General features: G+C 47.4%; 1 protein-coding gene and 1 long non-coding RNA gene across 9 annotated transcripts in view; one reads left to right on the top strand and one right to left on the bottom strand.

Annotated features, from left to right (window-relative positions):
• ANK1 (ankyrin 1) overlaps window positions 1-27,498 on the bottom strand; it is a 451,795-nt gene that overhangs the window by 23,736 nt on the left and 400,561 nt on the right. The gene's annotated exons all lie outside the window — the stretch shown is intronic.
• LOC134936627 (uncharacterized) lies at window positions 40-27,464 on the top strand. The gene is made up of 2 exons (XR_010180529.1): window positions 40-471; window positions 27,203-27,464. It is a non-coding gene; the product is annotated as an uncharacterized LOC134936627 (long non-coding RNA).

The following is a 27,498-nucleotide window of genomic DNA, read 5'->3' as shown; positions in this document are numbered from 1 at the left end:
TAGAGTGGCTATTATCCGCTATGCTCTCTATATTAGTAAACTGCTGCCTTAATAGTCTATGGTCACTGCTTAGTGCTGCTGCTTCTATCCTAGTATAAGTTAAATGTTCCTCAGCTTATTACTGTCTGCTGTGCATAGTATTAAGTAAGTGGTAGCTTTGTTTTTCACTTACATATCCACAGCACAACGGTACTGCTCTGAGTGCTCCCCCGACTCCTCCTCTGATCAGCAACTGTCAGGCAGGCTCCGCCCCTCTACTGCTTATTGGGCCTCTGCTTCTGCTCTGCCTCTAGAGGGAAGGGTAAGCTAATTCTGCCGTTGGCGTCAGTGTTGCCATGGCGCCATGCCATCACCTCCGATGGATCCAGCCTTGCACCGCCGCTCACCCGAACATCACCGTCGGCACAACACCACAGCGGCGGCTCCTGGCGCGATCTCCGCCTCTCCACCTGACACCTCAGCGATAACAAGGTCAGTCAGCAGCAGCTTCCTGGCGCATTGTCTATTTATCCCTTCCAATTGCCCTCTCTGGCTGCGCACCCTAAGCTACTCCTGCCGCTGCTGTAATGTTTACAGTGCTACAGCTCTTAGCAGCGCTGGAGACCTAGGTGCGAGCACTGAGAGGGGGATCTGCAGTCTAACGTCCGCCGGCGGGAGCGCCTTATATATACATATCTACCCGCTCGCGGACCCTTTCTCTTGCACACGGCCCGCTGTTACCGGCTCGTGGCCCCCTCTAGTATTGCACACGGCTCTCTGTTACCGGCTCGTGGCCCCCTCTAGTATTGCACACGGCCCTCTGTTACCGGCGCGCGGGTCCTCCCCCACAGCAGCAACAACCCTTAAAACCCTATCCACTAGTATTATTATTAAACCCACCTCACCCATCACTGTGCTATCCTGCCCCTTCACCAATCCATCAATACAGCTCCGATGGGTATATATATATACATATACAGGCACAATAAATGTACACGTTACCCTACTGTTTATAAAACATATATACATCTACTATTCCCACATATAAATTTCATTAACATATATATACATATTACCAAAATACAATTATATCAGTTTATAACCTCTATGTCTATTTATACATATATATATATATATATATATATTATATTATATAGCCTGATATAAGGCTACACTGATTAAAGCCAGGAAAGATGTAACTGCAAAGCATTATCACCGCATATGGCGGAAATATGTTGCTTGGTGTGAGGCCAAAAAGGCCCCAACAGAGGAATTTCAACTAGGTCGATTTCTGCATTTCCTACAAGCAGGAGTGACTATGGGCCTGAAATTAGGCTCCATTAAGGTACAGATCTCGGCTCTGTCGATTTTCTTCCAGAAAGAACTAGCTTCACTACCTGAAGTTCAGACGTTTGTGAAAGGAGTGCTGCATATTCAGCCCCCGTTTGTGCCTCCAGTGGCACCTTGGGATCTCAACGTGGTGTTGAGTTTTTTAAAATCACATTGGTTTGAGCCACTTGAAACCGTGGATCTAAAATATCTCACGTGGAAAGTGGTCATGTTATTGGCCTTGGCTTCAGCCAGGCGTGTGTCAGAATTGGGAGCTTTGTCATATAAAAGCCCTTATCTGATTTTCCATATGGATAGGGCGGAATTGAGGACTCGTCCCCAGTTTCTCCCTAAGGTGGTATCAGCTTTTCACTTGAACCAACCTATTGTGGTGCCTGCGGCTACTAGGGACTTGGAGGATTCCAAGTTACTGGACGTAGTCAGGGCCTTGAAAATTTATGTTTCCAGGACGGCTAGAGTCAGGAAAACTGACTCGCTATTTATCCTGTATGCACCCAACAAACTGGGTGCTCCTGCTTCTAAGCAGACTATTGCTCGCTGGATTTGTAGCACAATTCAGCTGGCGCATTCTGCGGCTGGACTGCCGCATCCTAAATCAGTAAAAGCCCATTCCACAAGGAAGGTGGGCTCATCTTGGGCGGCTGCCCGAGGGGTCTCGGCTTTACAACTTTGCCGAGCTGCTATTTGGTCAGGGGCAAACACGTTTGCAAAATTCTACAAATTTGATACCCTGGCTGAGGAGGACCTTGAGTTCTCTCATTCGGTGCTGCAGAGTCATCCGCACTCTCCCGCCCGTTTGGGAGCTTTGGTATAATCCCCATGGTCCTTTCGGAGTTCCCAGCATCGCTAGGACGTCAGAGAAAATAAGATTTTACTCACCGGTAAATCTATTTCTCGTAGTCCGTAGTGGATGCTGGGCGCCCATCCCAAGTGCGGATTGTCTGCAATACTTGTACATAGTTATTGTTAACTAAAGGGTTATTGTTGAGCCATCTGTTGAGAGGCTCAGTTGTTTTCATACTGTTAAACTGGGTATAGTATCACGAGTTATACGGTGTGATTGGTGTGGCTGGTAGGAGTCTTACCCGGGATTCAAAATCCTTCCTTATTATGTCAGCTCGTCCGGGCACAGTGTCCTAACTGAGGCTTGGAGGAGGGTCATAGTGGGAGGAGCCAGTGCACACCAGGTGACCTAAAAGCTTTCTTTAGTTGTGCCCAGTCTCCTGCGGAGCCGCTATTCCCCCATGGTCCTTTCGGAGTTCCCAGCATCCACTACGGACTACGAGAAATAGATTTACCGGTGAGTAAAATCTTATTTTCCACATTAAATAGACTGTGGTCAGGGTGCTTTTTATTACCTTACATCCCCATGTTATTCCTATATTCAAGAGTAGGTGTATTCCAGATATGGTCCAATAAAGGTCAGGCCTACTGCCCCCCCCCCCCCCCCCCAGGCTCGATAACCCCCAAATTAAACTTTTCTGCACATTATGCTACATGAACTGTGTGCCTATGGGGGTTATTCCGTGCAGCTACGATCAGTCACACTGACATGCGGGGGGACACCCAGCACAGGGCTATCCCGCCCCGCATGTCAGTGCCGCCCCCCCCCCCCATGCCATTGCACTTCAAGAGTAGCTCCCGACCAGCGCAGCTTTAGCGTGCTGGCCGGGAGCTACTCATCGCTCCACGTCACACAGCCGCTGCGGCCCACCCCCGTTCGATCCAGCCACGCCTGCGTTGGCCGGACCGCGCCCACGAAACGGTGGCCAAACGCCGCAGTTCTGCCCCCCTCACCCAGCGTCAATCAGGCAGAGGCGATCGTAGTGGCCCGACGCCCTTCGGACGTCTGGCATGCGCCGGCGCACTGAGGCGCCCGCGCAGTTCTGACCCAATCGCACCGCTGCGATAAACTGCAGCATGCGATCGGGTCAGAATGACCCCCTATGTATCTACCTGTAATCTGTTAACGGGAGACGAGGTGTAAATTTATTAAGTAGAAGTTTTGCTGGGGTTGTCCAGCTGTTTTAATTTTTGTCTTTGCCTTTTCATGAGTTTTTGATGAAAACTACTGTGTCTATCTGGCCAATCAGAAGTAGAAGAACCATAATACACTATGGGGTAAATTTACTAAGGTGGGAGTTTTTTTTAGAACTCGTGATGTTGCTCATAGCAACCAATCAGATTCTACTTAACATTTATCATCACCAGTTCTAAACACTCCCACCTTAGTAAATTTACCCCTTATAATGAGGACAATCATTCTGTATTGAATAAGAAGGCAGATACTGTAACATTTAGAATTATCTTATGAGGTTTACATTATTTTATTAATATATTAGGTGGAAAATTATTTAATTTTATTAGGAGCAATATTATTTTCTCTAACGTCCTAGTGGATGCTGGGGACTCCGTAAGGACCATGGGGAATAGACGGGCTCCACAGGAGACTGGGCACTCTAAAGAAAGATTCAGTACTATCTGGTGTGCACTGGCTCCTCCCTCTATGCCCCTCCTCCAGACCTCAGTTAGAATCTGTGCCCGGCCAGAGCTGGGTGCTCCTAGTGGGCTCTCCTGAGCTTGCTAGAAAAGAAAGTATTTTGTCAGGTTTTTTATTTTCAGAGAGCTTCTGCTGGCAACAGACTCTCTGCTACGTGGGACTGAGGGGAGAGAAGCAAACCTACTCACTGCAGCTAAGTTGCGCTTCTTAGGCTACTGGACACCATTAGCTCCAGAGGGATCGAACACAGGTACCTAACCTTGATCGTCCGTTCCCGGAGCCGCGCCGCCGTCCCCCTCGCAGAGCCAGAAGTACAGAAGCAGCAGAAGCAAGAAGACATCGAAATCGGCGGCAGAAGACTCCTGTCTTCACTTAAGGTAGCGCACAGCACTGCAGCTGTGCGCCATTGCTCCCGCTGCACACCCACACACTCCGGTCACTGTAGGGTGCAGGGCGCAGGGGGGGGCACCCTGGGCAGCAATTAAGATACCTGATGGCAAAAGTATACATATATACAGTCAGGCACTGTATATATGTGCGAGCCCCCGCCATTTTTACACATGAGAAGCGGGACAGAAGCCCGCCGCTGAGGGGGCGGGGCCTTCTTCCTCAGCACACCAGCGCCATTTTCTCTTCACAGCTCCGCTGGAAGGACGCTCCCCAAGCTCTCCCCTGCAGTATACAGGTGCAATAGAGGGTAAAAAAGAGAGGGGGGGCACATAAATTTAGGCGCAGAGATATATATATATATATATATATAAAAACAGCAGCTACTGGGTAAACACTAAGGTACAGTGTAATCCCTGGGTTATATAGCGCTGGGGTGTGTGCTGGCATACTCTCTCTCTGTCTCCCCAAAAGCCTTTGTGGGGTCCTGTCCTCAGTCAGAGCGTTTCCTGTATGTGTGCGGTGTGTCGGTACGCCTGTGTCGACATGTTTGATGAGGAAGGATACGTGGAGGCAGAACAAGTGCAAATAGATGTGGTGTCGCCCCCGACGGGGCCGACACCTGATTGGATGGATATGTGGAAGGTGTTAAATGATATTGTAAGCTCCTTACATAACAGATTGGATAAAGCTGTAGCCTTGGGACAGTCGGGGTCTCAACCCATGCCTGCTCCCACAGCGCAGAGGCCGTCAGCGTCTCAAAAGCGCCCAATATCCCAGTTAGTTGACACAGACGTCGACACGGAATCTGATTCCAGTGTCGATGACGATGATGCAAAGTTGCAGCCTAAATGACTAAAGCCATCCGCTACATGATTGTGGCAATGAAGGATGTGTTACACATTTCTGAGGAAAATCCTGTCCCTGACAAGAGGATTTATATGTATGGGGAGAAAAAGCAAGAAGTGGCTTTTCCCCCGTCACATGAATTGAATGAATTATGTGAAAAAGCGTGGGATTCCCCTGATAGGAAGGTAGTAATTTCCAAGAGATTGCTGATGGCGTATCCTTTCCCGCCAACGGACAGGTTACGCTGGGAATCCTCCCCCAGGGTAGACAAGGCGTTGACACGCTTATCTAAGAAGGTGGCCCTGCCGTCTCAGGATACGGCCGCCCTAAAGGATCCTGCGGATAGAAAGCAGGAAGCTATCCTGAAGTCTGTTTACACACATTCTGGTACGCTGCTGAGGCCAGCAATTGCTTCGGCCTGAATGTGTAGTGCGGTAGCAGCATGGACGGATACTCTGTCTGAGGAGTTAGATACCCTGGACAGGGACTCTGTTCTAATGACCCTGGCACATATCAAGGACGCGGTCCTATATATGCGGGATGCCCAGAGGGACATTTGCCTGCTGGGCTCTAGAGTAAACGCAATGTCCATTTCTGCCAGAAGGGTCTTATGGACTCGGCAATGGACAGGGGATACGGACTCTAAAAAACACATGGAGGTTTTACCTTATAAGGGTGAGGAATTGTTTGGGGACGGTCTCTCAGACCTAGTTTCCACAGCTACGGCTGGGAAGTCAAATTTCTTGCCTTATGTCCCGCCACAGCCTAAGAAAGCACCGTATGACCAAATGCAGTCCTTTCGTTCGCAAAAGAGCAAGAAAGTCAGAGGTGCATCCTTTCTTGCCAGAGGCAGGGGTAGAGGAAAGAGGCTGCACCACGCAGCTAGTTCCCAGGAACAAAAGTCCTCCCCGGCTTCCACTAAATCCACCGCATGACGCTGGGGCTCCACAGGCGTAGCCGTGGGGGCGCGTCTCCGACATTTCAGCCACCAGTGGGTTCGCTCACGGGTGGATCCTTGGGCTATACAATTTGTGTCTCAGGGATACAAACTGGAATTCGAGGTGACACCCCCTCACCGTTACCTAAAATCGGCCTTGCCAGTTTCCCCCATGGAAAGGGAGGTAGTGCTGGCAGCAATTCACAAGTTATACCTCCAGCAGGTGGTTGTAAAGGTTCCTCTCCTTCAACAGGGAAGGGGTTACTATTCCACTATGTTTGTAGTACCGAAACCGGACGGTTCGGTCAGACCCATCTTGAATTTAAAATCCCTGAACATTTATCTGAAGAAATTCAAGTTCAAAATGGAATCGCTCAGAGCGGTCATTGCAAGCCTGGAAGAGGGGGATTTTATGGTGTCTCTGGACATCAAGGATGCTTACTTGCATGTCCCCATTTATCCACCTCATCAGGAGTACCTCAGATTTGTGGTACAGGACTGTCATTACCAATTCCAGACGTTGCCGTTTGGGCTCTCCACGGCACCGAGAATATTTACCAAGGTAATGGCGGAAATGATGGTGCTCCTGAGAAAGCAGGGAGTCACAATTATCCCATACTTGGACGATCTCCTCATAAAGGCGAGGTCCAGAGAGCAGTTGCTGATCAGCGTAGCACACTCTCAGGAAGTGTTGCAACAGCACGGCTGGATTCTGAATATCCCAAAATCGCAGCTGATTCCTACGACGCGTCTGCCCTTTCTGGGCATGATTCTGGACACAGACCAGAAGAAGGTGTTTCTCCCGGCGGAGAAGGCTCAGGAGCTCGTGACTCTAGTCAGAGACCTCTTAAAACCGAAACAGGTGTCGGTGCATCACTGCACCCGAGTCCTGGGAAAGATGGTGGCATCATACAAAGCCATTCCCTTCGGCAGGTTCCATGCGAGGATCTTTCAGTGGGATCTGTTGGACAAGTGGTCCGGATCGCATCTTCAGATGCATCGGCTGATCACCCTGTCCCCCAGGGCCAGGGTGTCTCTTCTGTGGTGGCTGCAGAGTGCTCACCTTCTCGAGGGCCGCAAGTTCGGCATACAGGACTGGGTCCCGGTGACCACGGATGCGAGCCTCCGAGGATGGGGGGCAGTCACTCAGGGAAGAAACTTCCAAGGGTTGTGGTCAAGTCAGGAGGCTTATCTGCACATAAATATCCTGGAACTAAGGGCCATATGCAACGCCCTGAGTCAAGCGGAGCCTCTGCTTCGCAACGAACCGGTGCTGATTCAGTCAGACAACATCACCACAGTGGCTCATGTAAACCGCCAGGGCGGCACAAGAAGCAGAGTGGCGATGGCGGAAGCCACCAGGATTCTTCGTTGGGCGGAGAATCACGTGCAAGCACTGTCAGCAGTGTTCATTCCGGGAGTGGACAACTGGGAAGCAGACTTCCTCAGCAGGCACGACCTCCACCCGGGAGAGTGGGGACTTCATCAAGAAGTCTTCACGCAGATTGCAAGTCGGTGGGAACTGCCACAGGTGGACATGATGGCGTCCCGCCTCAACAAAAAGCTAAAAAGGTATGGCGCCAGGTCAAGGGACCCTCAGGCGATAGCTGTGGACGCACTGGTAACACCGTGGGTGTTCCAGTCGGTCTATGTGTTTCCTCCTCTTCCTCTCATACCCAAGGTACTGAGAATCGTAAGGAAAAGAAGAGTGAAAACAATACTCAGTGTTCCAGACTGCAAGAAATGCTCACAGAGGAACCATGGCCTCTGCCTCTCAGACAGGACCTGTTGCAACAGGGGCCCTGTCTGTTCCAAGACTTACCGCGGCTGCGTTTGACGGCATGGCGGTTGAACACCGAATCCTAGCAGAAAAGGGCATTCCGGATGAAGTTATTCCTACGCTGATAAAGGCTAGGAAGGACGTGACAGCAAAGCATTATCACCGTATATGGCGAAAATATGTTGCTTGGTGTGAGGCCAGAAAGGCCCCTACAGAGGAATTCCAGCTGGGCCGATTCCTGCACTTCCTACAGTCAGGTGTGACTATGGGCCTAAAATTAGGGTCCATAAAGGTCCAGATTTCGGCCCTATCCATCTTCTTTCATGGGTGCTCCTGCTTCAAAGCAAACTATTGCTCGCTGGATCTGTAACACGATTCAGCAGGCTCATTCTGCGGCGGGATTGCCGCAGCCGAAATCAGTGAAAGCCCATTCCACAAGGAAAGTGGGCTCTTCTTGGGCGGCTGCCCGAGGGGTCTCGGCATTACAGCTTTGCCGAGCTGCTACTTGGTCGGGTTCAAACACTTTTGCAAAATTCTACAGGTTTGATACCCTGGCTGAGGAGGACCTTGTGTTTGCCCATTCGGTGCTGCAGAGTCATCCGCACTCTCCCGCCCGTTTGGGAGCTTTGGTATAATCCCCATGGTCCTTACGGAGTCCCCAGCATCCACTAGGACGTTAGAGAAAATAAGAATTTACTCACCGGTAATTCTATTTCTCGTAGTCCGTAGTGGATGCTGGGCGCCCGTCCCAAGTGCGGACTTTCTGCAATACGTGTATATAGTTATTGCTTAACAAAGGGTTATGGTTATGTAGCATCGGTTGAGTGATGCTCAGTTGTTGTTCATACTGTTAACTGGGTAAGTTTATCACAAGTTGTACAGTGTGATTGGTGTGGCTGGTATGAGTCTTACCCTGGATTCCAAAATCCTTTCCTTGTAATGTCAGCTCTTCCGGGCACAGTTTCCTTAACTGAGGTCTGGAGGAGGGGCATAGAGGGAGGAGCCAGTGCACACCAGATAGTACTGAATCTTTCTTTAGAGTGCCCAGTCTCCTGCGGAGCCTGTCTATTCCCCATGGTCCTTACGGAGTCCCCAGCATCCACTACGGACTACGAGAAATAGAATTACCGGTGAGTAAATTCTTATTTATTAATAATATTAAAGAGACTATATATTGTTAATTGGTGTTTCAAAATGTTTTTATGATGGGGTAACATTATTTTATGATGTGGGAACATGTATATAGCCATAATAATAATAAATATTGTTCCGACCATAAAAATATTTTAAAACACCAATTAACAATGAATTAATATTGCCCCTATAGTTTAGTGAAATAATAATACAGGTTGAGTATCCCTTATCCAAAATTCAAAATCCCACATTTTTGGGTCCCCTACCCGTGTGTGCATCTGCCCTTACCCATAGGTGCCTCTGCTCCTACCTCTATGTTTGTACCTGTGTGTGCCTCTGCCCCTACCCGTGTGTGCCTCTATCCTTACCTGTGGGTGCCTCTGCCCCTACCTTTGGGTGCCTGTCCCAACCCTCTGCCCCTACCCGTGTGTACCTCTGCCGCTACCCGTGGGTGCCTCTGCCCCTACCCATGTGTGCCTCTATCCTTACCTGTGGGTGCCTCTGCCCTTACCCGTGTGTGCCTCTGCCCCTACCCATGGGTGCCTCTGCCCCTACCCATGGGTGCCTCTGCCCCTACCCATGTGTGTCTCTGTGTAAATTGCTCCAGGCATTCCAGAGTTATGTCCGAAAACTGGGTTTTTACGTGTCACCCCCTTTCCACCCCCACCCCTAGGGGTGCTAGGGTTGTCTTGCCCCCACAGTATTTTGACCCAGATTGTAAGTCATATGTGTACCAGGTTTAGTGTAAATTGCTCCAATCATTCCAGAGTTATGCCCGAAAACTATGGATTTTTACATGTCACCCCCACCCCCAGGGGTGCTAGGGGTGTCTTACCCCCACAGTATTTTTTACATGTTGTAAGTCATATGTGTACCAAGTTTATCTGTATCCAACTGCAGGGACTGTGTTAGACAGCCCTGAGTACCCCGGGAGATCCATCAGCAGTCAGAGAGCCAGAAGAGGTGGTGCCACCTTGAAATGTGGAAACTTGAGACTGACTGTGCCAGGGGGACCGCATGAAAGATTTAGGGGTGAAGAATGTGGTGGCTTGAAGACAGGACCAAAAGGAGCTACAGAGAAGGGCTGCAAAGACTGAATGAATCTCTTCCTTTGTTTTTCATTACCTGTAAATCTTGTGGATGTCTGTGTTTTTTTTATCTTTTGGTTAAAGTATCTAGCAATACAAAGCTCTACCAATTGTTTATTGAGATAGTTGCTTGGGTATTAAAACACTTTAGGGGGGTACACACGGAGAGATCCGTGTTTAAAATCTAAGCAATCGGACTAGATTGTTTAGATTTTAAGCACAGATCACTCGTGTGTATGCCCCCAGCGATAGTGATGCGCGGCCCCGCACATTGCTATCGCTGGTGCTAGATTGAGCTGCATGCAGGCTCAATCTAGCGGGTCGCTCACTTCACCGCTGTGTCAAGTGAGCGGACCCCCGTTGTCATCCCCCCTCGCTCAGCACATTGCGCTGTGCTGAGCGGGGGAAGAGACATGTGCTGAGTGGTCTGTGTTAAGATCGCTCATCACACATCTCTCCCGTCAGTACCCCCCTTTTGCCATATCCACGGTACCAATTAGTGCAGGTGTAGCTACTAGTTAACTTCTGTGCACTGTTCCTTTGAGCAGTTTACACACAGTTTCCGTCCAACTCGTGTTGGGTACAAAGGTGGTCATTCCGAGTTGATCGCTCACTAGCAGTTTTTAGCAGCCGTGCAAACGCTATGCCGCCGCCCACTGGGAGTGTATTTTAGCTTAGCAGAAGTGCGAACGAATGGATCGCAGAGCGGCTTCAAAAGAATGTTGTGCAGTTTCAGAGTAGCGTCAGACCTACTCAGCGCTTGTGATCACTTCAGACCATTCAGTTCCTGATTTGACGTCACGAACACGCCCTGCGTTCACCAAGCCACGCCTGCATTTTTCCTGGCACGCCTGTGTTTTTCTGAACACTCCCTGAAAACGGTCAGTTGACACCCAGAAATGCCCTCTTCCTGTCAATCACTCTGCGGCTGCCTGTGCGACTGAAAAGCATCGGTAGACCCTGTGTAAAACGACATCGTTCTTTGTAATAGTACGCCGCACGTGCGCATTGCGCTGCATACGCATGCGCAGAGGTGCCAAGTTTTTGCCTGATCGCTGTACAGCGAACGAATGCAGCTAGCGAACAACTTGGAATGACCACCAAAATCTCCTGCAATCTCCAGACCCGCGCACTCAGAACAAAGTTGGGAGTGGCATGGTACGTAGTATAGAACACGGGAGACTAGACGCTTATAGGGCCCAATTCAGACCTGGTTGCACGCAGGCTATCTTTTGCACTGCTGCGACCACGTAATCGCCGCCTACAGGGGAGGGGGTAATGGCTTTGCAGTGGTGCATTCGCTTGTGCAGAGAGCTGCACAAACAAAAAGTTTGTGCAGTCTCTGCACAGCTCAAGACTTACTCAGCTGCTGCGATGATCCTTCCTGGAGCTGACGTCAGGATCCCTCCCTGGAAACGGCCAGGCACGCCTGCGTTTTCCTGGCCACTCCCAGAAAACGGTGAGTTGACACCCCTGAACGGCCTCTTCCTGTCAATCTTCTTGCGTTCACCGCTGCGAACGCTTTCTTTGTTCTTTTCGCCACTGCCCGGCGACGGCCGGCGCTGGACAGCAACGTGCCTGCGCATTGCGGCCCGCACGCATGCGCTGTTCAGACCCGATCGCACGGCTGCAAAAAAATGCAGCGTGCGATCGCGTCTGAATGACCCCCATAGTTCATTAGATGAGTGTTGCTGCAGTGTAAGTGCGATGTAAAGTCTGCTCCACAATAAAAATCTTCTTTTTAATTTCAACATGCCTGGACAATTTCCAAATATAGTAGTAAGATATAACAGGGTGAGTATAACTATTAATCTGTGCTGTGTTAATCTGACTTGATAACATAATACATATATGATTAGTGCCAAGTATTAGTACTGAAATACACAATTGTCTCTTTCTGTGTCCACAAGTGTGAAGCTACTGTATGTTATGTAGAAAGAGGACATACCGGCTGACACTAATCATATGTCTATATTTATCTCTTGGGAAAGGTCTGCTTGTCCCTGTCAGTGTCACACACATGATCAGTGATGGGGGTAGTAGGACAAGTTTCCTGATTGGATAGTTGTAGAGCTGAGATCACCGGCAGATTATCAGAGGATAAATCACAGAGACAACTGGATACTGAGGAGGCAGCTATCAGAAAGACCCAAATATGAAAGTGCAGAAATATCTCTGTATGTATATTTAGACCATACTTTACTGTGTAGCTAGGAAGGGATACCTAAAACACTCTTAAAAGCATTTTATCACAGTTTGTGACACTTATGGACAGCACTGTGGTACAGTGGTTAGCATTGCCACCTCTAAGCACGGGGGTCATGAGTTCAATTCCCAACCAGATTTTTTATGTTCTCAATATGTTTATCTGGATTTCTACTGGGTTCCTCCCAGGCTCCAAAATCACACAGGTAGGCTAAATGAATTCACCAAAGCGTGTGTGTTTTTGTGCATGGTCGGGTGTTAGGGCAAATCGCTATGAAGTGATTTCTGCACATCTGCGCATGTGCGTACACTGGTACGCGCATGTGCAAGGTCCTAAACTGCGTTAGTTTCAGAATGCAGTTTAAGACCTGCAGGGGGCGGTAACGGCGCGTCAATGCTCCATTTTAGGGGTGCGGTCCGGACAAAGGAGGCATGTCCGAACCATTGGAGGGGCGGGCCGTGGCGGCTGCGTGACGTCACACACAGCCGCTGCGACCCTTACCATGGCGGGTAGCCATCTGCCTTCGCAGCTAGGCTATGCAGGCAGAGGGCTACTCGAACTGCTGGGAAAGAAGAGTGCACACATATGGATCCGTATCTGTGTAAAGGGCCCTACACACTAGAAGACATGACCAATGTGAAAGATGAACAATTTCAAAGATGAACAATTTCCCTTGAACTTTTCAGGAGTCCTGACAAACGAAATTGAGTGTACACACTAAGCAATTTGTCGAACAATTTGAAAGACGAAAGATATCTTTGGAATTGGCACCTTATTTACATATTTTAATATTGGGGAGGCATTTCTGGGTGTATGGGCAGGGCTGTAGAAGGGAGAACCAACTAAGTTTTTTTATCTCCCACTGCCCCACCAATTATATTTCCACTGTGCCACCAACGTATTTCAAAATTAATTATAATGGGTTCAATATATATATATATATATATATATATATATATATATATATATATATATATATAGATAGGCAGGTGTGGCACTCTTGGCGTCTGAGAAACTTAAATGGAGACATATGTATATATATTAGATACAATATTCAGAGGGCACACTAAGATATTAGCTCCAGATATCGAGAACCAGCGTAAACCAAAAGCAATGTTTTTTAATCAGACATTAAAACATTCAATTAAAATCATACAAATGTACAATTATTCATAAGTACATTTTTCATTTGTACAAATACAGTATTTCATAAATTTTCATAAAACCCAACGCGTTTCGTCCGTTATGGACTTCATTGGGGGTACTGGTCACAGCTGGTCATGGAAAGAAAATGAGGAAGAGCAAGAGAGCAAGAGAAGGAGAAATTCAATTGATATTGCATACTGTATTTCAGTTTGACATTCCTTTTTCAACAATACAATTTTTTTCAAAAATAATGAAATAAAAGATTACAAGTGTTCATTTGATTATTAATCACAAATGGATAACTCCTACATTCATAAAATCAACAAACATTGAGAAAAAAGTGAAATAATCTCTTCAGATTAGTAATGGTAATAACTACTTACTATGAATATGGTTTTTGAGGATATCTCCTATACCAGTGGTTCTCAAACTCGGTCCTCAGGACCCCACACAGTGCATGTTTTGCAGGTAACCCAGCAGGTGCACAGGTGTATTTATTACTCACTGACACATTTTAAAAGGTCCACAGGTGGAGCTAATTACTTCACTTGTGATTCTGTGAGGAGACCTGCAAAACATGCACTGTGTGGGGTCCTGAGGACCGAGTTTGAGAACCTGTGTCCTATACCATATAATATTATTTTAGTCAATTGAGATATTTCCACTGTTATTTATAGTATGGTGTGGAAGATGGATCTGAAAAGAATAAAGTCTATCAGATTTAACCTATTTAACGCTCAACCAGAAGATTATATGACATTAGTCACTCACATTGAATTTAGAAGATCTCTCACATCCAGGATCTTTTAGTAAGAGATAAAGTGGAAGTATCTAAAGAAAAAGACAACACAGTGGGGTAAATTTACTAAGATTCGTATTTTCCCGTTTGAGGTCAAAGTTCAATCACGAATGACATCGAAAGTGTAAATATGCAACTTTTTGAATTGATTACGGCTAATTTACTAAACTGCCGTATTCTGCATTTTCGGGTTTTCCGATGTCGATGTCATTCGGTTTTTTTGGCAGTGTTTTACGTGAGTGACTTGTAAAACACTGCCGACTTTAATACAATGAATCTCGGCCGGATCTGAGAGATCCGTGCTGGGCTTCATTGTGCACTTTGTTAAAAAAAAAAAAAGTTTAAACTTAAAAAAAAAATTGCGTGGGGTCCCCCCCTCCTAAGGCAAACCAGCCTCGGGCTCTTTGAGCCGATCCTGGTTGCAGAAATATGGGGAAAAAATGGACAGGGGTTCCCCCATATTTAAACAACCAGCATCGGGCTCTGCGCCTGGTCCTGGTTCCAAAAATACGGGGAACAAAAAGAGTAGGGGTCCCCCGTATTTTTTAAATCAGCACCGGGCTCCACTAGCTGGACAGATAATGCCACAGCCGGGGGTCACTTTTATACAGTGCCTTGCGGCCGTGGCATCAAATATCCAACTAGTCATCCCTGGCCGGGGTACCCTGGGGGAGTGGGGACCCCTTCAATCAAGGGGTGTCCCCCCCCCAGCCACCCAAGGGCCAGGGGTGAAGCCCGAGGCTGTCCCCCCCATCCAATGGGCTGCGGATGGGGGGCTGATAGCCTTTGTTCAAAGTGTTTGATATTGTTTTTAGTAGCAGTACTACAAGGCCCAGCAAGCCTTCCCCGCAAGCTGGTACTTGGAGAACCACAAGTACCAGCATGCGGCGGAAAAATGGGCCCGCTGGTACCTGTAGTACTACTACTAAAAAAATACCCCAATAAAGACATCACACACACACCTTGAAAGTATAACTTTAATACATACATGCACACCAACATACATACATACTTACCTATGTTCCCACGCAGGTCGGTCCTCTTCTCCAGTAGAATCCATGGTGTACCTGTAGAAAAAATTATACTCACATAATCCATGGTTGAAGGCTCCTCTGCTTGTAATCCTTTTGTAATCCACGTACTTGAAAAAATTAAAAAACGGATACCCGACCTCGCACTGAAAGGGGCCCCATGTTTTCACATGGGACCCCTTTCCCCGAATGCCAGAAACCCACTCTGACTGATGTCTAAGTGGGTTTCTTCAGCCAATCAGGGAGCGCTACGTTGTGGCACCCTCCTGATCGGCTGTGTGCTCCTGTACTGTATGACAGGCGGCACACGGCAGTGTTACAATGTAGCGCCTATGCGCTCCATTGTAACCAATGGTGGCAACTTTCAGGTCAGCGGTTGACCGAAAGTGACCTCACCGCTGACCTGAAAGTTCCCACCATTGGTTACAATGGAGCGCATAGGCGCCACATTGTAACACTGCCGTGTGCCGCCTGTCATACAGTACAGGAGCACACAGCCGATCAGGAGGGTGCCACAACGTGGCGCTCCCTGATTGGCTGAAGAAACCCACTTAGACATCAGTCAGAGTGGGTTTCTGGCATTCGGGGAAAGGGGTCCCATGTGAAAACATGGGGCCCCTTTCAGTGCGAGGTCGGGTGTCCCGTTTTTTTATTTTTTCAAGTACGTGGATTACAAGAGGATTACAAGCAGAGGAGCCCTCTACACTGGAGTATGTGAGTATAATTTTTTCTACAGGTACACCATGGATTCTACTGGAGAAGAGGACCGACCTGCGTGGGAACATAGGTAAGTATGTATGTATGTATGTTGGTGTGCATGTATGTATTAAAGTTATACTTTCAAGGTGTGTGTGTGATGTCTTTATTGGGGTATTTTTTTAGTAGTAGTACTACAGGTACCAGCGGGCCCGTTTTTCCGCCGCATGCTGGTACTTGTGGTTCTCCAAGTACCAGCTTGCGGGGGAGGCTTGCTGGGCCTTGTAGTACTGCTACTAAAAACAATATCAAACACTTTGAACAAAGGCTATCAGCCCCCCATCCGCAGCCCATTGGATGGGGGGGACAGCCTCGGGCTTCACCCCTGGCCCTTGGGTGGCTGGGGGGGGGACCCCTTGATTGAAGGGGTCCCCACTCCCCCAGGGTACCCCGGCCAGGGGTGACTAGTTGGATATTTGATGCCACGGCCGCAAGGCACTGTATAAAAGTGACCCCCGGCTGTGGCATTATCTGTCCAGCTAGTGGAGCCTGGTGCTGGTTTCAAAAATACGGGGGACCCCTACTCTTTTTGTTCCCCGTATTTTTGGAACCAGGACCAGGCGCAGAGCCCGGTGCTGGTTGCTTAAATATGGGGGAACCCCTGTCAATTTTTTCCCCCATATTTTTGCAACCAGGGCCGGCTCAAAGAGCCCGAGGCTGGTTTGGTTTAGGAGGGGGGAACCCACGCATTTTTTTTTGGAAAATTTATAACATTTCCCCCCCCTTCCCACTGAAAAACATGCACGGATCTCATGGATCCGTGCATGCCTATACAAACACGGGATAAAAAAGCAGGTCTGGTTTTTTTTAGCACTTTTTCACGATTCGTATTTTAGCACGGCAGTGTTTGGCAATTGTCGGCAGTGTTTGTGTTTTGCACTTTTTAGTAAATTCCCGATTTCTACCAAATTGCAGGCGTATTTGACCGATGGTGTATTGATTCGTGATTTTTTCCTAGGACTTCCAAAATATTACGAATGCCCTCATCACTGCCGTGATTTTTGCTTAGTAAATTACCGAGATGACACTTTGAAGAAAAAACGGCATCTCGGTCAAAATCGGGACCTTAGTAAATATACCCCAGTGTCTCAAAATAAAGGTCTATTTGATTTAGAGCTATACCATCTTTGATTATTATACTCACATCTGGATTCTGGAAGTGACAGTAACAGATTATAAACTGTCTTCAGAGATTTGGGAAACGCCAGATAAAATCTAAATAGATTAAATAAAGCTAAATAAATGATTGTTGTGACTTTAAATTAAAGTACTATCAAAAAAATGTAGGGATCACTTACTTTTAAAAACAAGAACACTAATACTGAACAAAAAGTCCAGAAGAGTCAGAAGTATCCAACTACAAATTAAATAGGCTTATATTAGTTGAGGGATAAGCATAATAATAAATTGAATTAAATTAGAAAGAATAATTTAAAATGTTTACTTACAGTGCAGGGTTCTGGACCTGTGTGTCTGCCTTCTCTCCTTAATGTCAAGTGAACTATTGTGTGAGGGCCTGATCTATTTATACCTCTAAGGGTGTTACCTCACTTCCTTTAGTAATCTGATTGGTTAATAGGGTATAGGAGATGAATAACTGTTGTCATAAGTTAAATAATTAATCTACTGATGACAATGATACCCATAAGTTTATGGAGGTAAAAAGAGTCGAACAAGGAATAAAATAAATGATTTATAAGACAAGAAATAAGCCATTTCCGGCATGCGTTCCACCTGCCGCAGAACCCTGCACTGTAAGTAAACATTTTAAATTATTCTTTCTAATTTAAATCAATTTATTATTATGCTTATCCCTCAACTAATATAAGCCTATTTAATTTGTAGTTGGATACTTCTGACTCTTCTGGACTTTTTGTTCAGTATTAGTGTTCTTGTTTTTAAAAGTAAGTGATCCCTACATTTTTTGATAGTACTTTAATTTAAAGTCAGAACAATCATTTATTTAGCTTTATTTAATTTATTTAGATTTTATCTGGCGTTTCCCAAATCTCTGAAGACAGTTTATAATCTGTTACTGTCACTTCCAGAATCCAGATGTGAGTATAATAATCAAAGATGGTATAGCTCTAAATCAAATAGAGTAGACCTTTATTTTGAGACACTGTGTTGTCTTTTTCTTTAGATACCTCCACTTTATCTCTTACTAAAAGATCCTGGATGTGAGAGATCTTCTAAATTCAATGTGAGTGACTAACAGGGCCGGCTCGAGGCATGTTCGACTCGAGCGGCCGCGCAGGGCGCCACCCTTAAAGGGCGCCGCGCGCTGGTGCCGCCATGTCGGAGCCTGGAGCCGGCCCTGATCTCCCCTGCTGTCCTCCCGGCTCCCGCTGTGTGCGCCGCCGCTGTGTAAGCTGTGCGGCGCCGGCGTCTGATGTCAGACACCGGCACCGCACAGCGCGCACAGACAGCGGCGCGCACAGCAGCACTACCAGCAGCACTCCCCCTCCCTCGGCACAGCAGGTACTGGGGGCATATGTGGCACTGTGGGGTCATTTATCTGGCACTGTGGGGGGCATTCATTTATCTGGCACTGTGGGGGGCATTCATTTATCTGGCACTGCGGGGGGGGGGGGGACATTTATCTGTGCACTGTGAGGGGGCATTAATGTATCTGGCACTGTGGGGGCATTTCTGGCACTGTGGGGGCATATCTGCGCTGTGGGGGCATTTCTGTATCTGGCACTGTGGGGGCATTTCTGTATCTGGCACTGTGGGGGCATTTATGTATCTGGCACTGTGGGGGTATATCTGCACTGTGGGGGCACTTATTTATCTGGCACTGTGGGGGCATTTATTTATCTGGCACTGTGGGGGGCATTTATTTATCTGGCACTGTGGGGGGCATTTATTTATCTGGCACTGTGGGGGGCATTTATTTATCTGGCACTGTGGGGGCATATCTGGCACTGGGGGCATTTAATGTATCTGGCACTGTGGGGGCATATCTGGCACTGGGGGCATTAAGGTATCTCTCACTGTGGGGGCATATCTGGCACTGGGGGCATTAAGGTATCTGGCACTGTGGGGGCATATCTGGCACTGTGGGGGAATATCTGGCACTGGGGGGGCATATCTGGCACTGGGGGCATTGATGTATCTGACACTGTGGGGGGCAATAATGTATCTGGCACTGTGTGGGCACTTATGCATCTGGCACTGGGGGCATTTATGCATCTGGCAATGTGTGGGCATTTATGTATCTGGCACTGGGGGCATTTATGTATCTGGCCCTGTGAGGGCATATCTGGCACTGTGGGGGCATTTTTATATCTGGCACTGTGGGGGCATTTTTATATCTGGCACTGTGGGGACATATCTGGCACTGTGTGGGCATTTTTATATCTGGCACTGTGGGGGCACTTATGTATCTGGCACTGTGTGGGCACTTATGTATCTGGCACTGTGGGGGCATTTATGTATCTGGCACTGTGGGGGGCATATCTGCACTGTGGGGGCATTTATGTATCTGGCACTTTGGGGGCATTTATGTATCTGAACTGTGGGTGCATATCTGGCACTGTGTGGCCATTTATGTAGCTGGCACTGCTGGGGGGCATGTCACGTGTAGCTGGCACTGCTGGGGGGCATGTCACGTGTAGCTGGCACTGCTGGGGGGCATGTCACGTGTAGCTGGCACTGCTGGGGGGCATGTCACGTGTAGCTGGCACTGCTGGGGAGCATGTCACGTGTAGCTGGCACTGCTGGGGGGCATGTCACGTGTAGCTGGCACTGCTGGGGGGCATGTCATGTAGTGTTCCCGCTAGGCGTCTGTGGCTAGGCAATGTGTCTCAGTGCTCTCCCTGGTGCAATGTGTCTCAGTGCTGTGCCTGGCGCAAAGTGTATAGGAGGTTCTACCTGGTGCAGTGTGTATTAGCTGCACTACTGTGTGGTGTAATGCAAATTGCCACTATTATGTGGCCACGTACCTTCCCCACGAAGTAACTCCCCTTAATTTTTGCTGCGCGCCTTCGGCGCGCACTGTCCATGCTTTGACATATAGGTATGGGAACAACAAGCAGTATGTACATCATTTTGCTCTCCTAACTTAAAAATGTGCCCTCCCTGTGATCAGCACCATGCCCTATAAAGTGAACACTATCATGTGTAGCTGGCACTGCTGCGGGGCATGTCATGTGTAGCTGGCACTGCTGCGGGGCATGTCATGTATATCTGGCACTGCTGCGGGGCATGTCATGTCTAACTGGCACTGCACATTATGTGTATCTGGCACTATACTGGAGACATTGTGTGTAAGGAACACTACTGTGGCTATGTGTAAGGCTGCTAATTGTGTGAAAATATATTTATAGTTTGATGATATGAAGTTACGAGGCCACGCCCACTTTTCAAGAGGCCACACCCACTTTTCCAGGGACGCGCGCGCCTTCGGCGCGCGCATGGGGGGGGGGGGGCGCTTTTACATTTTCTCGCTCAGGGTGCTAGTAGGCCTGGAGCCGGCCCTGGTGACTAATGTCATATAATCTTCTGGTTGAGCGTTAAATAGGTTAAATCTGATAGACTTTATTCTTTTCAGATCCCTCTTCCACACCATACTATAAATAACAGTGGAAATATCTCAATTGACTAAAATAATATTATATGGTATAGGAGATATCCTCAAAAACCATATTCATAGTAAGTAGTTATTACCATTACTAATCAGTAGAGATTATTTCACTTTTTTCTCAATGTTTGTTGATTTTATGAATGTAGGAGTTATCCATTTGTGATTAATAATCAAATGAACACTTGTAATCTTTTATTTCATTATTTTTGAAAAAAATTGTATTGTTGAAAAAGGAATGTCAAACTGAAATACAGTATGCAATATCAATTGATTTTCTCCTCCTCTTGCTCTTCCTCATTTTCTTTCTCTTCCTCATTTTCTTTCCATGACCAGCTGTGACCAGTACCCCTGATGAAGTCCATAACGGACGAAACGCGTCGGGTTTTATGAAAATATTTATGAAGTACTGTATTTGTACAAATGAAAAATGTACTTATGAATAATTGTACATTTGTATGATTTTAATTGAATGTTTTAATGTCTGATTAAAAAACATTGCTTTTGGTTTACGCTGGTTCTCGATATCTGGAGCTAATATCTTAGTGCGCCCTCTGAATATTGTATCTATTATCTTTGTCCATCTCCTACTAGCAGAGAGATTTTCATGAGGTGCTGCCGAATTGAACATAGCGCGAGATTAGGTTATTTGATATATATATATATATATATATATATATATATATATATACTGTATGTGTGTGTATATATATATATATAAAATAAGAATTTACTTACCGATAATTCTATTTCTCATAGTCCGTAGTGGATGCTGGGGACTCCGTAAGGACCATGGGGAATAGCGGCTCCGCAGGAGACTGGGCACATCTAAAGAAAGCTTTAGGACTAACTGGTGTGCACTGGCTCCTCCCCCTATGACCCTCCTCCAAGCCTCAGTTAGGATACTGTGCCCGGATGAGCGTACACAATAAGGAAGGATTTTGAATCCCGGGTAAGACTCATACCAGCCACACCAATCACACCGTATAACTTGTGATCTGAACCCAGTTAACAGTATGATAACAGAGGAGCCTCTGAAAAGATGGCTCACAACAATAATAACCCGATTTTTGTAACAATAACTATGTACAAGTATTGCAGACAATCCGCACTTGGGATGGGCGCCCAGCATCCACTACGGACTATGAGAAATAGAATTATCGGTTAGTAAATTCTTATTTTCTCTAACGTCCTAAGTGGATGCTGGGGACTCCGTAAGGACCATGGGGATTATACCAAAGCTCCCAAACGGGCGGGAGAGTGCGGATGACTCTGCAGCACCGAATGAGAGAACTCCAGGTCCTCCTCAGCCAGGGTATCAAATTTGTAGAATTTAGCAAACGTGTTTGCCCCTGACCAAGTAGCTGCTCTGCAAAGTTGTAAAGCCGAGACCCCTCGGGCAGCCGCCCAAGATGAGCCCTCTTTCCTTGTGGAACGGGCTTTTACAGATTTTAGCTGTGGCAGGCCTGCCACAGAATGTGCAAGCTGAATTGTACTACAAATCCAACGAGCAATAGTCTGCTTAGAAGCAGGAGCACCCAGCTTGTTGGGTGCATACAGGATAAACAGCGAGTCAGATTTCCTGACTCCAGCCGTCCTGGAAATATTTTCAGGGCCCTGACAACATCCAGCAACTTGGATTCCTCCAAGTCCCTAGTAGCCGCAGGCACCACAATAGGTTGGTTCAGGTGAAAACGCTGGAACCACCTTAGGGAGAAACTGAGGACGAGTCCTCAATTCCGCCCTGTCCGAATGGAAAATCAGATAAGGGCTTTTACAGGATAAAGCCGCCAATTCTGACACGCGCCTGGCCCAGGCCAGGGCCAACAGCATGACCACTTTCCATGTGAGATATTTTAACTCCACAGATTTAAGTGGTTCAAACCAATGTGACTTTTGGAACCCAAATTACATTGAGATCCCAAATTGCCACTGGAGGCACAAAAGGAGGCTGTATATGCAGTACCCCTTTTACAAACGTCTAAACTTCAGGGACTGAAGCTAGTTCTTTTTTGGAAGAAAATTGACAGGGCCGAAATCTGAACCTTAATGGACCCCAATTTCAGGCCCATAGACACTCCTGTTTGCAGGAAATGTAGGAATCGACCCAGTTGAATTTCCTCCGTCGGGCCTTACTGGCCTCGCACTACGCAACATATTTTCGCCAATTGCGGTGATAATGTTTTTGCGGTTACATCCTTCCTGGCTTTAGATCAGGATATGGATGACTTCATCCGGAATGCCTTTCCTTCAGGATCCGGTGTTCAACCGGCATGCCGTCAAACGCAGCCGCGGTAAGTCTTGGAACAGACAGGGTCCTTGCTGGAGCAGGTCCCTTCTTAGAGGTAGAGGCCACGGATCCTCCGTGAGCATCTCTTGAAGTTCTGGTTACCAAGTCCTTCTTGGCCAATCCGGAGCCACGAATATAGTGCTTTCTCCTCTCCATCTTATCAATCTCAGTACCTTGGGTATGAGAGGCAGAGGAGGGAACACATACACTGACTGGTACACCCACGGTGTTACCAGAGCGTCTACAACTATTGCCTGAGGGTCTCTTGACCTGGCGCAATACCTGTCGAGTTTTTTAATCATGTGGACGACTTCTGGGTGAAGTCCCCACTCTCCCGGGTGGAGGTCGTGCTGAGGAAGTCTGCTTCCCAGTTGTCCACTCCTGGAATGAATACTGTTGACAGTGTTATCACATGATTTTCCGCCCAGCGAAGAATCCCTGCAGCTTCTGCCATTGCCCTTCTGCTTCTTGTGCCACCCTGTCTGTTTACGTGGGTGACTGCCCAGATGTTGTCCGACTGGATCAACACCGGCTGACCTTGAAGCAGAGGTCTTGCTAAGCTTAGAGCATTGTAAATGGCCCTTAGCTTCAGGATATTTATGTGAAGTGATGTATCCAGGCTTGACCCTAAGCCCTGGATATTCCTTCCCTGTGTGACTGCTCCCCAGCCTCGCAGGCTGGCATCCGTGGTCACCAGGACCCAGTCCTGAATGCCGAATCTGCGGCCCTCTAGAAGATGAGCACTCTGCAACCACCACAGGATGGATACCCTTGTCCTTGGTGACAGGGTTATCCGCTGATGCATCTGAAAATGCGACCCGGACCATTTGTCCAGTAGGTTCCACTGGAAAGTTCTTGCGTGGAATCTAACGAATGGGATTGCTTCGTAGGAAGCCACCATTTTTACCCAGAACCCTTGTGCATTGATACACTGAGACTTGGTTCGGTTTTAGGAGGTTCCTGACTAGCTCAGATAACTCCCTGGCTTTCTCTTCCGGGAGAAACACCTTTTTTTTCTGGACTGTGTCCAGGAACATCCCTAGGAAACAGAAGACAAGTCGTCGGAACCAGCTGCGATTTTGGAATATTGAGAATCCAATCGTGCTGCCGCAACACTACCTGAGATAGTGCTACACCGACTTCCAACTGTTCCCTGGATCTTACCCTTATCAGGGAATCGTCCAAGTAAGGGATAACTAAAATGTCCTTCCTTCGAAGGGATATCATTTCGGCCATTACCTTGGTAAAGACCCGGGGTGCCGTGGACCATCCCTACGGCAGTGTCTGAACTGATAGTGACAGTTCTGTACCATAACCTGAGGTACCCTTGGTGAGAAGGGTAAATTTTGACATGAAGGTAAGCATCCTTGATGTCCCGAGACATCATGTTCTTCCAGGTTCGCAATCACTGCTCTGAGTGACTCAATCTTGAATTTGAACCTCTGTATGTAAGTGTTCAAAGATTTTAGATTTTAGATTTAGATTTAGAATCGGTCTCACCGAGCCGTCTGGCTTCGGTACCACAATAGTGTGGAATAATACCCCGTTCCCTGTTGCAGGAGGGGTACCTTGATTATCACCTGCTGGGAATACAGCTTGTGAATGGCTTCCAAAACTGCCTCCCTGTCAGAGGGAGACGTCGGTAAAGCCGACTTTTGGAAACGGCGAGGGGGAGACGTCTCGAATTCCAATATGTACCCTTGAGATATTACCTGAAGGATCCAGGGGTCTACTTGCGAGTGAGCCCACTGCGCACTGAAATTCATTGAGAACGGGCCCCCACCGTGCCTGAGCTTGTAAGGCCCTAGCGTCATACTGAGGGCTTGGCAGAGGCGGGAAAGGGTTTCTGTTCCTGGGAACTGGCTAATCTCTTCAGCCTTTTTCCTCTCCCTCTGTCACGAGCAGAAAAGAGGAACCTTTTGTCCGCTTGCCAACAAAGGACTGCGCCTGATAATACGGCGTCTTATTTTGAGAGGCGACCTGGGGTACAAACGTGGATTTCCCAGTTGTTGCCTTGGCCACCAGGTCTAAAAGACCGACCCCAAATGTCCCTTTTCAAAGGCAATACTTCCAAATGCCGTTTGGAATCCGCATCACCTGACCATTTTACTGGTAGAATTGGACAACGCACTTATACTTGATGCCAGTCGGCAAATATTCCGCTGTGCATCATGCATATATAGAAATGCATCTTTTAAATGCTCTATAGGCAATAATATACTATCCTTATCTAGGATATCAATATTTCCAGTCAGGGAATCCGACCATGCCAACCCAGCACTGCACCTCCAGGCTGAGGCGATTGCTGGTCGCAGTATAACACCAGTATGTGTGTGAATACATTTTTGGATACCCTCCTGCTTTCTATCAGCAGGATCCTTAAGGGCGGCCATCTCATGAGAGGGTAGAGCCCTTGTTCTTACAAGCGTGTGAGCGCCTTATCCCCCCTAGGGGGTGTTTCCCAACGCACCCTAACCTCTGGCGGGAAAGGGTATACACCAATACTTTTTAAGAAATTATCAATTGTTATCGGGGGGAAACCCACGCATCATCACACACCTCATTTTATTTCTCAGATTCAGGAAAACTACAGGTAGTTTTTCCCTCACCGAACATAATACCCCTTTTTGGTGGTACTCGTATTATCAGAAATGTATAAAACATTTTCCATTGTCTCAATCATGTAACGTGTGGCCCTACTGGAAATCACGGTTGTCTCTTCACCGTCGACACAGGAGTCAGTATCCGTGTCGGCGTCTGTATCTGCCATCTGAGGTAACGGGCGCTTTAGAGCCCCTGACGGCCTATGAGACGTCTGGACAGGCACAAGCTGAGTAGCCGGCTGTCTCATGTCAACCACTGTTTTTTTATACAGAGCTGACACTGTCACGTAATTTTCAACAGTACATCCACTCAGGTGTCGACCCCCTAGGTGGTGACATCACTGTTACAGACACTCTGCTCCGTCTCCACATAATTTTTCTCCTCATACATGTCGACACAAACGTACCGACACACAGCACACACACAGGGAATGCTCTGATAGAGGACAGGACCCCACTAGCCCTTTGGGGAGACAGAGGGAGAGTATGCCAGCACACACCAAAGCGCTATATATATATATACAGGGATAACCTTATATAAGTGTTTTTCCCCTTATAGCTGCTGTATGTTTTAATACTGCGCCTAATTAGTGCCCCCCTCTCTTTTAGTGACTGCAGGGAAGAGCCAGGGAGCTTCCCTCCAACTGAGCTGTGAGGGAAAATGGCGCCAGTGTGCTGAGGAGATAGGCTCCGCCCCCTTTTCGGCGGCCTTATCTCCCGTTTTTCTGTATATTCTGGCAGGGGTTAAATGCATCCATATAGCCCAGGAGCTATATGTGATGTATTTTTTGCCATGTAAGGTATTTTTATCATGTTTTATTGCGTCTCAGGGCGCCCCCCCCCAGCGCCCTGCACCCTCAGTGACCGGAGTATGAAGTGTGCTGAGAGCAATGGCGCACAGCTGCAGTGCTGTGCGCTACCTTATTGAAGACAGGAACGTCTTCTGCCGCCGATTTTTCCGGACCTCTTCGCTCTTCTGGCTCTGTAAGGGGGCCGGCGGCGCGGCTCCGGGACCCATCCAGGCTGGGCCTGTGATCGTCCCTCTGGAGCTAATGTCCAGTAGCCAAGAAGCCCAATCCACTCTGCACTCAGGTGAGTTCGCTTCTTCTCCCCTTAGTCCCTCGATGCAGTGAGCCTGTTGCCAGCAGGTCTCACTGAAAATAACAAACCTAAACTAAAACTTTCACTAAGAAGCTCAGGAGAGCCCCTAGTGTGCACCCTTCTCGTCGGGCACAGAAATCTAACTGAGGCTTGGAGGAGGGTCATAGGGGGAGGAGCCAGTGCACACCAGTTAGTCCTAAAGCTTTCTTTAGATGTGCCCAGTCTCCTGCGGAGCCGCTATTCCCCATGGTCCTTACGGAGTCCCCAGCATCCACTTAGGACGTTAGAGAAATATATATATATATATATTTCTCTATCAGTCGAAAGGGACGGCGCTCAGAGGCTTTTTCAAAATGCTTGTATCCAATAAATCACATACAATAATGTCACAGACGGTGAGATGAGCACTGAAACATTGATGTGACATTATTGTGTGTGATTTATTGAGTACAAGCATTTTGAAAAAGCCTCTGAGTGCCGTCCCTTTCGATTGCTACATTAGTGGATATACCACTTTGGTCCTGTAGATCGGGGTAAGAACCATTGTTATTTTGAGTGGCGGACATAGCACACACACACACATATATATATATATATATATATGAAATAAATAAAGTTGCGCATTCACTAAAAGTCTTAGCCAGTAATCCAGCCAGTAAGAGGATCTCCATTGTCTTACAGGAGTGCTAACCTATTGGAGGACTCATTCAAGTGAAACGGGTAACTTTGCTACTAAGACTTCCCTAGGAACCAGGCTTTTCTTCAAACATTTATTCCCAGCAATTCAAGAAGTTTTTTAGTAAATATAGCAGTGTTGCTCTTTGCCCTACCTCAAGTTCGGTGTATTCAATGTTATCTGTTGCAACAGTAATTTTTATGTATGATATACATTTTTGAATGAATATTTATCTGTATATTAAACTTTGAATGTACTTATTTGAAATACTTTTCTAGCGCTGAATCCTTTCTACTCTATT

The sequence above is a fragment of the Pseudophryne corroboree genome, chromosome 6 (assembly GCF_028390025.1).
Source record: "Pseudophryne corroboree isolate aPseCor3 chromosome 6, aPseCor3.hap2, whole genome shotgun sequence".
Lineage (NCBI taxonomy): Eukaryota > Metazoa > Chordata > Amphibia > Anura > Myobatrachidae > Pseudophryne > Pseudophryne corroboree.
This window is presented reverse-complemented; position numbering and strand designations above follow the sequence as displayed.